The sequence below is a fragment of the Balaenoptera ricei genome, chromosome 12 (genome assembly GCF_028023285.1).
Source record: "Balaenoptera ricei isolate mBalRic1 chromosome 12, mBalRic1.hap2, whole genome shotgun sequence".
Classification (NCBI taxonomy): domain Eukaryota; kingdom Metazoa; phylum Chordata; class Mammalia; order Artiodactyla; family Balaenopteridae; genus Balaenoptera; species Balaenoptera ricei.
Window position 1 is genome coordinate 32,366,432 of NC_082650.1, and position 13,033 is coordinate 32,379,464.

Consider the following 13,033-nt stretch of genomic DNA (forward strand, 5'->3'; position numbering starts at 1 on the left):
AGGCGCTGGATGCCGCTGCCATTGGTCATTCATTAGCACCTGGGAGTCACTGATTCCCCGGAGTTTGCTCTTGGACAGAATCATTATGGACTGTTGTTTTTACAAATGAAACTATATGTATTTTTTCTGGCAACAAAAAAGCAGAGGCGGTCATAATTTTTTGAAAGGGAAAGATGGTAGAAAATGTAAGTGACCCATAATTGCTCTGCTCCTAGAGATAGATAATCCCTTTCACAGTGTATATACTTGTGAACACATACTCAGATGCACTCACATGTGTTCTCACACCTCTATTTATATAGGCTGATCCTGTTGATTCTATCACATATCCGGCTTTTTCCTCCACTTCACAGTACCTTGTAGATAAGTTTGCCCATCATTATCTCATCATTTTCCAACAGCCATCGAATAGATGCAGGATGGTTTACTTGATCCCTATTAATGGGCATTTAGGCTATTCCTCAGTTTTCACAAGTAAATTCACAGCTGCAAAGATTATACTTGTGTGTACATTTGGGGGGCATTAACTTCATTGTTTCTCTAGGACAGATATTTTTAAAAATTAGAGTTGGTGTGCTAAAGGTTTCTTTTTGACATATTGCCCACTTGCCCTCCGTAGAGGTTGTACAAAGTTAGACGCCCACTAGCAGCTTAAGAATATCCCCGTTTCCCCGCATCCTTGCCAACACTAAAGATTACACGACATTTGAAAAGTCTTTGCCAACCTGGTGAGGAAAGAGCATTTGTCTCCTCCCCCCCCTTTTTTTAAATTGTGAGGAAAGAGCGTTTTTTAATTGTTACTGTTGTTCATTGCTAGGGAGGTCACAGTACACATGTGCACACGTATATAAATATAGGTGCACACAAACACAATTTGCATTTCTTTGAATTGCCAGTTTGTGTCCTTTGTCCACTTATCTATTCAGGTGTTTATCGTCTTTCATCTTTTACAGAGTTAAGGTTATTAATCTCTTAGTCACAAATGCTGCATGTTTTCTCCAGTTTTTCATTATTTTGGGGAATTTAAAGTGGCACCAAAAAGAGGGGGAGAGAGCAAGACAAAATTGACAAACGGGAGACAGGCAGGCCGTATCCAGAGTTTTGGTTTGTTTTTCAGCCCAAACAGTATGTCACAGAATTTGAGTTAATTATTAATGCTTAAAATGGGAAGATATCTAGCGATTCGAGAAACATCAGAGGCTCTAACACCGAGCCTGCTTTCTCTCAAGGCTGCAGTGGCTCAGTAGGTGCAGCCGCTTTAGGGGAAGGAGGGGCTCTCCAAGTCCCCAGTGTCTCTTCCTTCCCATCTCTTCATGTTGAGGTTCCGGTACCCCATCTCCCTACTTACATGTCACCCAGCCAGCCTCTGAGGAGTGTGGAGGTGGTGGTTATGACTTTATTGTACCCTAGTGCAGGGCGTATTTAAGAGTATGGTAATTAAAAGAGTATTTAATTTAAAAATGCATATAGACCATCTTCTTCTCTCCCCCCCCCCCTTTTTATGAGGAAATAGAATCCTAGAGATTTGCCATAGGTCCCTTCCCTATAAGAACCGTAAAATACCATCCATGTGTAGAGCTGAGTATAGTTTCATTTGTTTCAAGAACTTGTCCAGTGTTAGATATCCCAGATACTAGCTTTTAAATAGTAATTTTAAATTTTAATGTAAACTTGTGGGTAGGTTAGGACAGAATTTTGCTGGGGGAACGAATTAGTAAGTCTGTGTGTATGTGCGTGTGTTTTAAAGATACTCCTGTGCTCATGAAGATTATATTCCCAGGACATGTTGGCCCTACGTTTATTTAACTCTCATGCATCAAAATAGTTAGTATTAGAGCGAGTGAGGATCTAGTCTTGTTCTGTTCAGCATGGTAGCCAGTACTCACATGTGGCCCTTGAGCATTTGAAATGCATTCCAAATTGAGCACTGAAATGCTATTCCAAATTGAGATGTCCTGTAAGTATAAAATAACATACTGGATGCTGAAGAGGTAAGAAAAAAATGTTAACTAATAAGTGAGGGAGTTGGGTCTGGAGATGAATTGTTTTGATTCCCACTAACCTTCCTATTTAATGAAAATACGAAACGAACACTGAGTTCTATTCATATATAGTTCAAAGACGTTTTTCTAAAAGATAAGTGTTTTGTTACTTTTTTTAAAGCACAACTTTTATTTGATGCTACAGAGAAATTTTTCTCATCTCTACTCATGAACCTAAGATTGACAAAAGCTTAGCTAGAATAAAGTATACCGAGTGTGACCTTGTGACCTTACTGTAGTCCATTTGTTATTTAAAAGAAGCTTTAAAATTTTGTGGAATGCTTTCATATCAAGTTCTCACAAGATTTGAACTCAGCAGAGTGAACGAGAAGACCTTCCTCTAGCTTTAGGGCCAAATACTAACTACTCTTAGAAATCTTTGTCAAAGCTTCAGATTTGGGAGATTCGGGAAAACCAGTTTTTTAAAGAACTAAGAGTCCTCCTGGGATGTCACAGAAGTAGTTATAGTTATTCAACAAAAGAGAACAGAAAAATGAACCTGAAATTTTTTCCACTTAAATCAGCAGATGAAATTAATGGTGAGGACAGGCAGTAGTGCTTTGTTGCTAGAATACAATTCTGTTTATTTTTCCCCTCCCAAGCCCTTGCTTTTCAGCCTGGCCTTGCCTTGCAGATTAGTCGCTATTACTTCATTCATGGATTCATTATACTGCGTTCAAGGGACTATGGTAGTTGTGAGAAAGGTAAATGCATAGGAACAAGTGTACAAATAACATATAGGATAAAAAATTGTGTTTACAGAGAAGCCTAGGACTTCCCTGGTGGCACAGTGGTTAAGAATCCTCCTGCCAATGCAGGGGACATGGGTTCGAGCCCTGGTCCGGGAAGATCCCACATGCCACGGAGCAACTAAGCCCGTGAGCCACAACTACTGAGCCTGCGCGTCTGGAGCCCACGCGCCTAGAGCCCATGCTCTGCAACAAGAGAAGCCACCGCAGTGAGAAGCCCATGCACCACAACGAAGAGTAACCCCCTCTTGCTGCAACTAGAGAAAGCCCACGCACAGCAATGAAGACCCAACACAGCGATAGATAGATAGATAGATAGATAGATAGATAGATAGAAGCCTAGCTAAAGGGCTATGAAAGTCAACAGGAGAAACTGTTTCTGGTTGGCAGATCAGGGAAGACTTCCCCGAAAAGGAGCAGAAAGCTTCTGTGTGCAGAGTGTGGGGAGGATTTGAACATACAGAGAGGGGCAGAGAGGAGAGAGCACATAGGAAAACCATGGACTGGACATCAGGAGAAGCAAATCCTACGTTGTGTCTGTGTGTTGAATTCCAGCAGGGGCTGGAAAGATTTGTCAAAGGCGAATTGCAAAGGGAATTACACTCCATGTTATACCTAGGTTTAGGCTTTGCTCTGTAGGTCATCTGCGTAGGGGAAGAGCATTTTCAGCACCATCCTTCAGTAAGATTAATTTATCAGTGGTGTGCAGGATTGATTGAAAGGATGCTAGATTGGATGAAGTACCCTGTAAAGAAACCATTATACTGGTTCAAGCAATTATTAATGGGGAAACTGAACTGGACATCTCTGTCTTTAAGAGTAGAATTGAATTGGGTTTGGAAGTAAAACCAGGAATGAAATATCATATGTGAAAATCCATAATAATAGTATTAGCTCACATTTAATGAGTGCCTACTCTGTGCTGAGCTTTGTTGGAGAACTTTGCCACTTATTTCAGTTAGTTCTTAACAGTCACTTAGGATGTAGATGACAACACCGAGGCCTGGAGAGGTTAAGTCCCTCCCCCAGTCACACAGTCGATGAGTAGCAGAGCCAGAGCTGACCGTCCGTCAGTCTGAATCCACACTGCATATTGCTTTGCTGAGGGGTTCATGATGGGAATCTTTCAAGTAACAAACTCCCACCAATGTAGTTGAAACACACTTCATTTTAGAAAAATTTATTTTGGACAGAACGTCTTTGAGGTTGCAGCTACGATATGTAGCTAAATGAACAATAAAACCATTATTTTATAAAATAATCATGTTTAAAAATGAGGCAAAATTGATGATGCTTTCATTTGACAGGCTATTCCCAAATTGCGGTGCATAGTAATTCTTTAGGTGGGGTGACTGGAATGTGCATCAAGGCTCTAACACAAAGATGACTGTTAGCTTTAAAGAAAACCCATTTAATTGGCCTGCTGAGATCCCTGACACCTCACCCTTTCCTCAGAGGTAAGGGAGCATGACTGGCTTAAAAACTGAAAGAGCTTTGACGATTACAGGGTGGGAGGAAAAGGAGATGCTCTTCCTAAAACGCCCTCCAGAGGGGAAACAACTGCAACTAAGAGAGGCAGAGACAAGCCTTTTTTTTTTTTTTTAGGAAACATCTTTATTGGAGTAGAATTGCTTTGCAACGGTGTGTTAGTTTCTGCTGTATAACAAAGGGAATCAGCTGTACATATACATATATCCCCATATCTCTTCCCTCTTGCGTCTCTCTCCCACCCTCCCTATCCCACCCCTCTACCTCTAGGTGGTCACAGAGCACCGAGCTGATCTCCCTGTGCTATGCGGCTGCTTCCCACTAGCTATCTGCTTTACATTTGATAGTGTATATATGTCCATGCCTCTCTCTCACTTCGTCCCAGCTAACCCTTACCCCTCCCCACGTCCTCAAGTCCATTCTGTACGTCTGCGTCTTTATTCCTGTCCTGCCCCTAGGTTCTTCAGAACTGAGACAAGCCTTTTGTTTTGTTTTGTTTTAGAACAAATGGAAATTCAGGGAAAACATCTCAAAATTGACTCTCCTGGAAGCAAAAATACTTAATTGACTTGTGGTGCTAGCAAACTTTGAACTGAATTTTTGTCTTTGAAGTGAAATTGTGTTGCCGTGTATGTTAACAAGCACAATATATCTGGCACTCAGAGGGGACAGAGATCAGGGGGCCAAGCTTGTCCTGAAAGACCTAAATCTGAGACATGAGCCTCAAAGGGCCCACACGAGAGCCTCCTAAGAAAAGAGCAACCCCCAAAAGAGCATTAATATATTCAGGCAAACCAAGGGATACAAAATCATTTTGCTGAAATATTTGTAGAAGAGATATTGAGTGCCATTTGACCGAGAAGGAAAAAACGCTAGATTTCATTTTTCCTTCTGTATTCAGAAGCCACACAAATATCTGTGAGAGCAGGAAACACCAGTAGGTTAGGGAGCAGATTCCATAGAAGCAGTTCTCCAGCTTAATGGTCTCAGGAACACTTAAAACTTATCGAAGAGCCCAAAGAGTTTTTTGTTTATGTGAATTTTATTAATTGAAATTTGATCTCTTTATATTATAAATCCAATAGTTTTCAAGATATTTATTCAGTTAAAAATCATCACCTAGTGAAAGAAGCCTGTCTGAAAAGGTATCATGTACTGTATGATTCTCACTATATGCCATCCTGGAAAAGGCAAAATGACGAAGACAGTAAAAAGATCTGTGGTTGCCACTGATCCCATGAGAAGAGTCTCTAAATATTGGGAAGCTATCAAGCTCAAGGTGGCCAAAATACAGTTTCCAAGAGTTACAATTTTCACACGAAAGCTTGAATTTTATCACTGGCAACAAGTTCTGTCAATTATTTGCCTTGCAGTGACAGGCTTATCTCATTTTCAAGAAAATGCCTGCCAAGTATCCAATTGAGCAACGTAGTTTGTCAGTAATTCTCTCAAGTAAAGAAAGTGTTTTAATGAAAACAGCAGCTTCAACTCACAATTCAAACATTCATACAAATTCACTTTCCTCCTAGACATCTACTGTACTTCTCTGTATGCAGCAGGAATGTGTTATGCGTACTTTCCACTTCATCACACAGAATATTAAAAAGATGTACTCCAGGGTAGAGATGTAAGAAAATTAATATATTTTTCTGTTTCATCCAGGACATCCTTAAGTGAAACTGGCTTGCTTGCTTGCTTGCTTTTTATTTCACTGTGAGTGCATGGTGGTAAAGAATGCAATGACTTCGGGTACAGTTTGGTGTCACTGCCTTGACCTGTGCTAAGATGCCAACAGGTTTACTCACCGTTGTTTCTGCATCATCAGTGAAAATGTCCACACCTGACAAGGGCAGATAGTGTCTTAGGATGATTATGAAATAGTTTTGACTTTATTAACCCCCTGCAAGAGCCATGGTGACCCCCAAGGTCTGCAGACCACAATTTGAGAACTGGTGGGTCTAATTTATAGTGGTAATACAAACATTGTAAGAATTGACTATTTCCTGGTCTAACCACATAGAAATTTATCATACTTGCATTTTTGGCTCTAGGATTTTATATTCTTACAATGAAAATTCTGTTTTAAAATTAAATATGCAAATTGAGAGCCAAGGAAGAATAAAATGAAAGTTTAGAAGTAACTGAAATCCATAAACTATCATATTTAAAGCCAAATTTCACACCTGAGTACACGGACCTCATGTTTATTTAGGAAATAGTTGCATTGTGCCTTACATAAATAATTTACTCATGTTTTCAAAATCTCAGGCTATATTACTGCCCTGTGGTAATTGAATCTTCATTAATCTGAAAGGTTATGTTTTCGTCATTATTTTAATTATTTCAGATAAAAGCCACAGCTTTGCATTTTTATTGAGACTCCCCCTCTGGATGAGCACTTTACCACTTGTCATTAGGATGATTTTTTTTTTTAAGTGCACATTTGCTGTTCACCGAATCAGTTTCTGGAGTAGAGCACGATCTCCAGATTGAGACCATGTGAGCCCCTGTCTCTGGAAACTCCGAGGTTGTGCTTTTCAGATGACTTCATAGAATTGTGCTTGAGCTTGACTGATTTCCCACGGCTCATCAGGCACAGAGAAAGATAAATTGAAGACTGCACTGGACACTCCGTAAAGACTTAAGGCAAAGTAGGCAAGCAGCATGTATCCTTGAAAAATTTAGACATAGAATTAGACCTGTGATTAGATGAAACAGCTACATTGACCTGTTCTCACATTGGCCAAAAGAGGGGGACACAAGCTAAGGAACGTGATTTTAGTAGTTAGAAATGTTCAGTGACATTGTATAGTCTGGGGGTGGGAAACTGAAGCAAGGAAATAGTGGTTTGGGTTGTTGTTTTTGTTTACTTGACCAAAATTCTGATAACATAAAGTATAACTCATACTTAACAGCTATAACCATATCCAAACTCGAGGTGAATGATGACGCTGTCAAAAGTGAAAGTAGGTTGAATTAATGCCAATAATAATAATTAATATCTGTCAATTTGCATTGACAAAGAATCCAGAAATCTGTGTATAAGAGGTAGAATTCAAACTAAAAAAAAAAAAAAAAAAAAAAAAAACTCTTAAAACTTGTACAGGTCTTACATGAAGAACAACCAGTGCCTAGTTTCAGATTGAATGGGATATGTGATAAATTATTTAGACCCAAAATGTAGTTTGTTTAAAATGGCCAAATATTAAGTTTTATTTTTTTTCCTTCACAGATACATGCTAAAAGGACAGAAAAATGTTAAATGTCAGATGCTTGTATATTAATGGCATTGGTGATTCCAACCTTTTCTCCTTCCCAGCTCAAAAGCTGGATGTTTAGTACTTGGGAATACATTTCTCTATGTGTTTAAGTGCAGGACGCAGTCAAAAAAGATAGGTGCATGTGTAAATAAAACCCTTCATACAATAAATTACTCCCTATTCATCCAGAACAGTAAGGAACTGGGGTGTTCTGACACACTGAATATCTAATTAACTCAGAGTTACTCGATTTATACTTTTTTAAACAATGAGAAAAAATGCATTGAACATTAAAATTACAATAAGTATAATTTTCTTTGATTATTGATGTTGTTTGGAATCCTAAGAGCACGTTAAGGCTGTCATTTGCAATACGTATTACGAGAAAAAAATTGATTTATTTTGCTTTCTAATGGTTTGATTGTGAATAAATGAAAGTAAATGATATTTGAATTTACATGGGTAACTCTCTTTTTCTCTACATATATTTCAAGAATTGCTGAAGCTCTTTGAAACCAAGAACTCTTTGATTCAGTTCCTACATATTCCTAGATTCTTATTTGTCTGCTAATGACTGAAACAAATTTAATTTTAGCCTCTTTTACAAATTAAAATTTTAATTTTTGGTGAAAACAGATTCAGTGAAATAAGGTGTCCTGGAGTGTAAAGGAAATGGAGAATGGAGTCCTAAACCCTGTTCTTTCTGTAGATTTCCAGGTAGTGGTAAAGTCAGGGGATCATTTTCCATAACATAAGCTAGGCAGAGTGGCAGTTGTGTTCAACAAATGATACATATTCACTAACCGAAGAAAACAGTTACCAGCTCTCAAAAAACAAAAATAGGCAGGGCTTCCCTGGTGGCGCAGTGGTTGAGAATCTGCCTGCCAATGCAGGGGACACGGGTTCGAGCCCTGGTCTGGGAAGATTCCCACATGCCATGGAGCAACTAAGCCCGTGAGCCACAACTACTGAGCCTGCACGTCTGGAGCCTGTGCTCCGCAACAAGAGAGGCCGCGACAGTGAGAGACCCGCGCACCGCGATGAAGAGTGGCCCCCGCTTGCCGCAACTAGAGAAAGCCCTCGCACAGAAACGAAGACCCAACACAGCCAAAAATAAATAAATAAATAAGTACACTATTTAAAAAAAAAAAAAAATAGACAAACAGCACAACTGAAGGCCACACAACTCTCTAATACAATTTGATTGGTAGTTGTAGCTGATCCCCTTACTGACCCCCACATTTCTGTTCATGATTACTAACCTAAAAAAAAGAAGACTGCGTTTCTCCATTGATTTTTTTTGTTTTCTTTCCCTGCCTAGAATCAAGCACAAGTCCTACTGAGTAATGAAATAGCCTAAAGCAGACAATAAGGTGGGAAGCAATGAATTTGATTAGCCAATCAGTCCTGAATAATCAAAAGGCTGTCCTAATACCTGTGATAAATCTGATTGGTGGGGAATTTTTTCATTAAAACAAGACAATTTTATCTAACCAAAAGAATGTACAATCTGATTGACTTTGGACCAGTGCCTCTTGGAAAGGACATTAGTTGCTGCTCTCTGCTGACTTCTCTAATCACCTACCATTTGCCAAAAATTTCACCCAAACTGCAATAGAAAGTGAAACAATTGCCTTCTTAAAACTTTTCTCTTGCAGGGACAGTGCACCAACCTTATTTTTTATCTGCCTCCCTGTCCACTTTTATTTTAGACCTCTCTCCTCTCTACATACTTTTGGTGGTGGGCTTCCTCAAGACTTATACTCACGTGAGACTAGTTCCATCTGTTGGTTTCACGTATCCCTTGGTGCCGACTTGCAGATCTATATCCCTAGTGCTAAGACCACACCCGGGCTCTAGGCCTATTATTCTCCTTCTATTTTTGAGGTCCCAGACTCTAAACCTGACAATGTCCTCTGGTACTTCCAATCAAATCCAAGCTCTTCCTCTCCTGAGCTTGTCATGCCTTCTGTGAACTGGCCACTCCTGGTTCCCTGACCTGTCTCCTGCCTCTTGTACTGAGGTCATTGCAGTAGATGGACAGTTGGCTGTTTTGTTTTTTGTCTGAATGCTCTTTCTGAATTCATTATTTTTTGTCTATTAGATCCAGCTCATACTTCTCAGCCTGTTATTAAAAAAGTAGGCCCAGTATTTTTTTCTTGCCTTCTATTACTCACCATACCAATACTTAGCTTCCATAACTTCCATTTCTCCACTGTCCTATCCCCTCCACTCCACCCCATTCATTCCTGTCCTCCACCCCATACATCTGTATACTCATCTTACCTATCAGGTACTTTCTCACTTCCTTGCATCTTTCCTCATTCTGTTCTCCCAACCTGAGGCAGCTTTTATTCATTTCAATGAAGTCAAAATTACTTTTTCTTCTTCTTTGAATCTAACTTTAAAACCTACATTGGTTTCTCTTTTTTTTAGATTTTTATTATATGAATTATCTCTGTTTTATAGTTAACTTTTTGGTCAGATTCTTATTTGCCACTTGTTTCTCGTGTGCTAGTCAATCCTTCAGGTATTTTAAGGCCCTCAGGGGTAGATCAGGCTCTCATGCTTGTCTTCTGGTAAAATACTGTTTACTGTAGAAACAGGCAGATGGGAACGGTTGATTACTTGATTTGGAATTTGGTGAATCTTACTTACATTTTTTTCCCAAGCCTGTCTTTGGAATATTTAAGCCTTGTCTCTTTTTTTTCCTCCTAGAAATTCATTTTATAGACAACATTCAACTTTGTGAACCTGAAAAATTTTGACCATTCCAAGTCTTAATGCCACACCACTGCTCCAGCGAATTTATACTACGACTGGTAACAATGGCCAGAAGCCTGAAGAATTAAAATGCCAACACCAAACCTTACCTTAACAGCTCTGGTCTATACCGTTCCCCCGCATTTTAATATATTATTTTGTTTTATAACCACTTCTAAATATTCTTGGTTATTTCTTTTCTTTGTTTTTTTTTTTTTTTTTTAGTTAGAGAGTTTCGTTTTTTGTTTCCTGTTTACTTTGTGTACAACTACCTGCTTTCTGTGACTCATTTTGAGCAAATGATAGTGAACAAAGCCAGCCCCAGCTGGTAAGGTGCTGTTCACTGGAACAGGTGCTGTTGTGCAGAAAGGAGACTCTGTGACTAATTCCGATAGTGGCTTTCCTTCTTGCGGATGCTTCCCATTGAGTTCTTACAAGTCAATATTTACAGAGTTCTCAGTTTGCAGTAAATATACTTGTATGAGAAAATATTAATGCAGATTAAAGGCGTTTCTTACATCGTGAAAATTTTCTAATGTTTGAGAATTTCATTGGGGCTATTTTTTGATATTGAACCCTCTTGACTTTCCAGTACCGTGACTTTTTACTTTTAGCGGAAAGTCCGGGAATCTCCAAACTGGAGAATTATGATGAAGTTCACTGACCACGCACTGTGTTTAGAGGCCCTGTTGCACCACAGTGCCGGTGCTTCTCAGACACGGGCTCTTCGGCAGCATTCCAGAAATAGGAGGGGAGAGAAAGCGATATCTTCCCTCCTACTAAAATATTCAGGCAGCTTAAAAACCTTAGTGCTTTCTTTCTTAACATGTCCAAATTTCAGTACTTTCCATTATTTGAACACTCGTGTAGAACACTTTGCTTTGTATTAAACCTCCTTGTCTCCACGTAAAACTGACCTTTTGTTATCGAGCAGGTATATCTCTTTCAGATAGCATGGTGATCCACACAGGTGTGAGGTTGCCAGGGCGAGGAGTTAGGGCCATGGTGGTTTTTTGACGGTTGTAAGAAGGCTACACCATTTAAAGCTGATACCAGAGACCTGATAGGGACTTATTAACTGTATTGAACAGTCTTTCTTTTGCTTTGGCCCTATGTATAGTTATGATGCCAGATTAGATTCCTAGCAGCTTCAAGTTGTATTAAATGATATTTTGCTTTCTGTAATACTGTTATAAAATAAAGTTTGTTTATTCTCTAAACTTGTCACTTCTCTTTTTATGAAGGTTTAAAAAGATAAGCTCGAGTCATACTGTCAGTCAGAAGTTCTAGTATTTTGTGGGATGTAGCATTTTTAAAATCTGTTATTCAGATCGTTTATAATTTCATGCTGCTGCCAGCATCACCAATTTCAAGTGGCTAAACCAATGTCGGATGTTTGTAAATCTACTATTTAGAGTGCCAGTTCCTTCTGCCTGGTTACATAATCAGCTTGTACAAGTTCTCCAAGGCATATTTTTGCTTGTTTTCTTTGTGTATTTTTTGTTTTGTTTCAGGAAATACCTTAGCTGCACCATCTGAAACCTGGTCCTCTGCTTCAGTTTTGCTTAACAGTCCAGTGGGTCTTAGTGCATCAGGCAGAACGGGCTCTGCTGAGGGCTGCGTCCATGTCTCATCAGGATGGTTCATTGTGAAGCTTTTGCCCAGACACATGAGATGAAGTGCTGGATTTTCTTTCAAACGTTAAAAGCATTATATAGCAAGTGACCAACAGGGTGTGGTATATTCCATCTAAAACGTTCTGTAGAATGTCTTTCCCTAGTTGTTTAAAGTGAGCATGTTAAATATAATTTGCATGACTGTCTTCTTTGGGATCACTTCCCACTGAATTATCTCTCACCTTGTGAAAGATCTTTCTCACTTTCTCTAGAATTATTACAAAAACAATTCCTCTCTGGGGAAGCATATCTCAGCAAGCCAAGCCTTAGAAATATTATGGAACCAAATGTGACTCTGTAAATATAATTTTCATCAGAAAGTGTGTATGTATAACATTTGTATTTAAAGCAGAGGTTGATCTGTCAGGGTTTTTTGAGAACCATATCCTTCCACATGGAAGGAAATCATAGGAGGTAAGTATGTCTATAGCAGCTCCAGTGGAAGAGGAAATGCATTGTTCAGGCCAGGCTCAGTTTTACCAGATGAGATGGCAAGGACAGAGTTTGGGGTCCCAGAGACATCTAAAGTATCTGTGGGGTCTTGGTATCTGAAGAGCAGCTGAAAACAGTGTTGATCATGCCACCTGTGACTATGGCAGCAAGACTGTCTATTTTAGTATTTTGTATTTCTTGCAAAATAATTCTCAGGATGTTATAATCTCATTCTGTGAGCTGAGCGTTCAAAACCCCAAGTGATAGAATAAGAAAATAGGTCAACAGCGTTCACTGCCGTGAGACGTCCAGGCACTAATCGTTTATCTTAAGTCAAAAGCAATATAATTTGGGGGTGATAAGCAATAATTCCTTTTAGTTGTATAGGGTTTTTATGAGTAGTTCACATAAACCTTCCAGCGATCCTGTGTGGAACATGGGAAACAGAGCAATTCATTTTCCACAGGCCACAGCAGGATAAAAAATGAGGTTGTTAAAAAAAAATGTATAGAGTTGGTGAATTTCGGGCATTTCACTGTTGTGAGTAGCTTCTGTTTCCCTTTATGATGCATGTAGCATTCCTCACTGCATAGGCCACAGTTCATGGAGTGATCATCCCCAGG

General features: G+C 39.3%; 1 protein-coding gene across 23 annotated transcripts in view; it reads left to right on the plus strand.

The window, feature by feature from the left end:
- Window positions 1–11,522, plus strand: part of EPB41L2 (erythrocyte membrane protein band 4.1 like 2) — a 214,631-nt gene extending 203,109 nt beyond the window's left edge. For 22 of the 23 annotated variants that reach the window (XM_059941214.1, XM_059941211.1, XM_059941210.1 and 19 more), the window contains one exon: window positions 10,258–11,522. The gene's annotated coding sequence lies outside the window, so the exon portion shown is untranslated. Of the gene's footprint in view, window positions 1–8,860; window positions 8,913–10,257 lie in introns of all 23 variants that reach the window. The other variant, XR_009506159.1, reaches the window with a different exon arrangement.
- The last annotated feature ends 1,511 nt before the right edge of the window (window positions 11,523–13,033 follow it).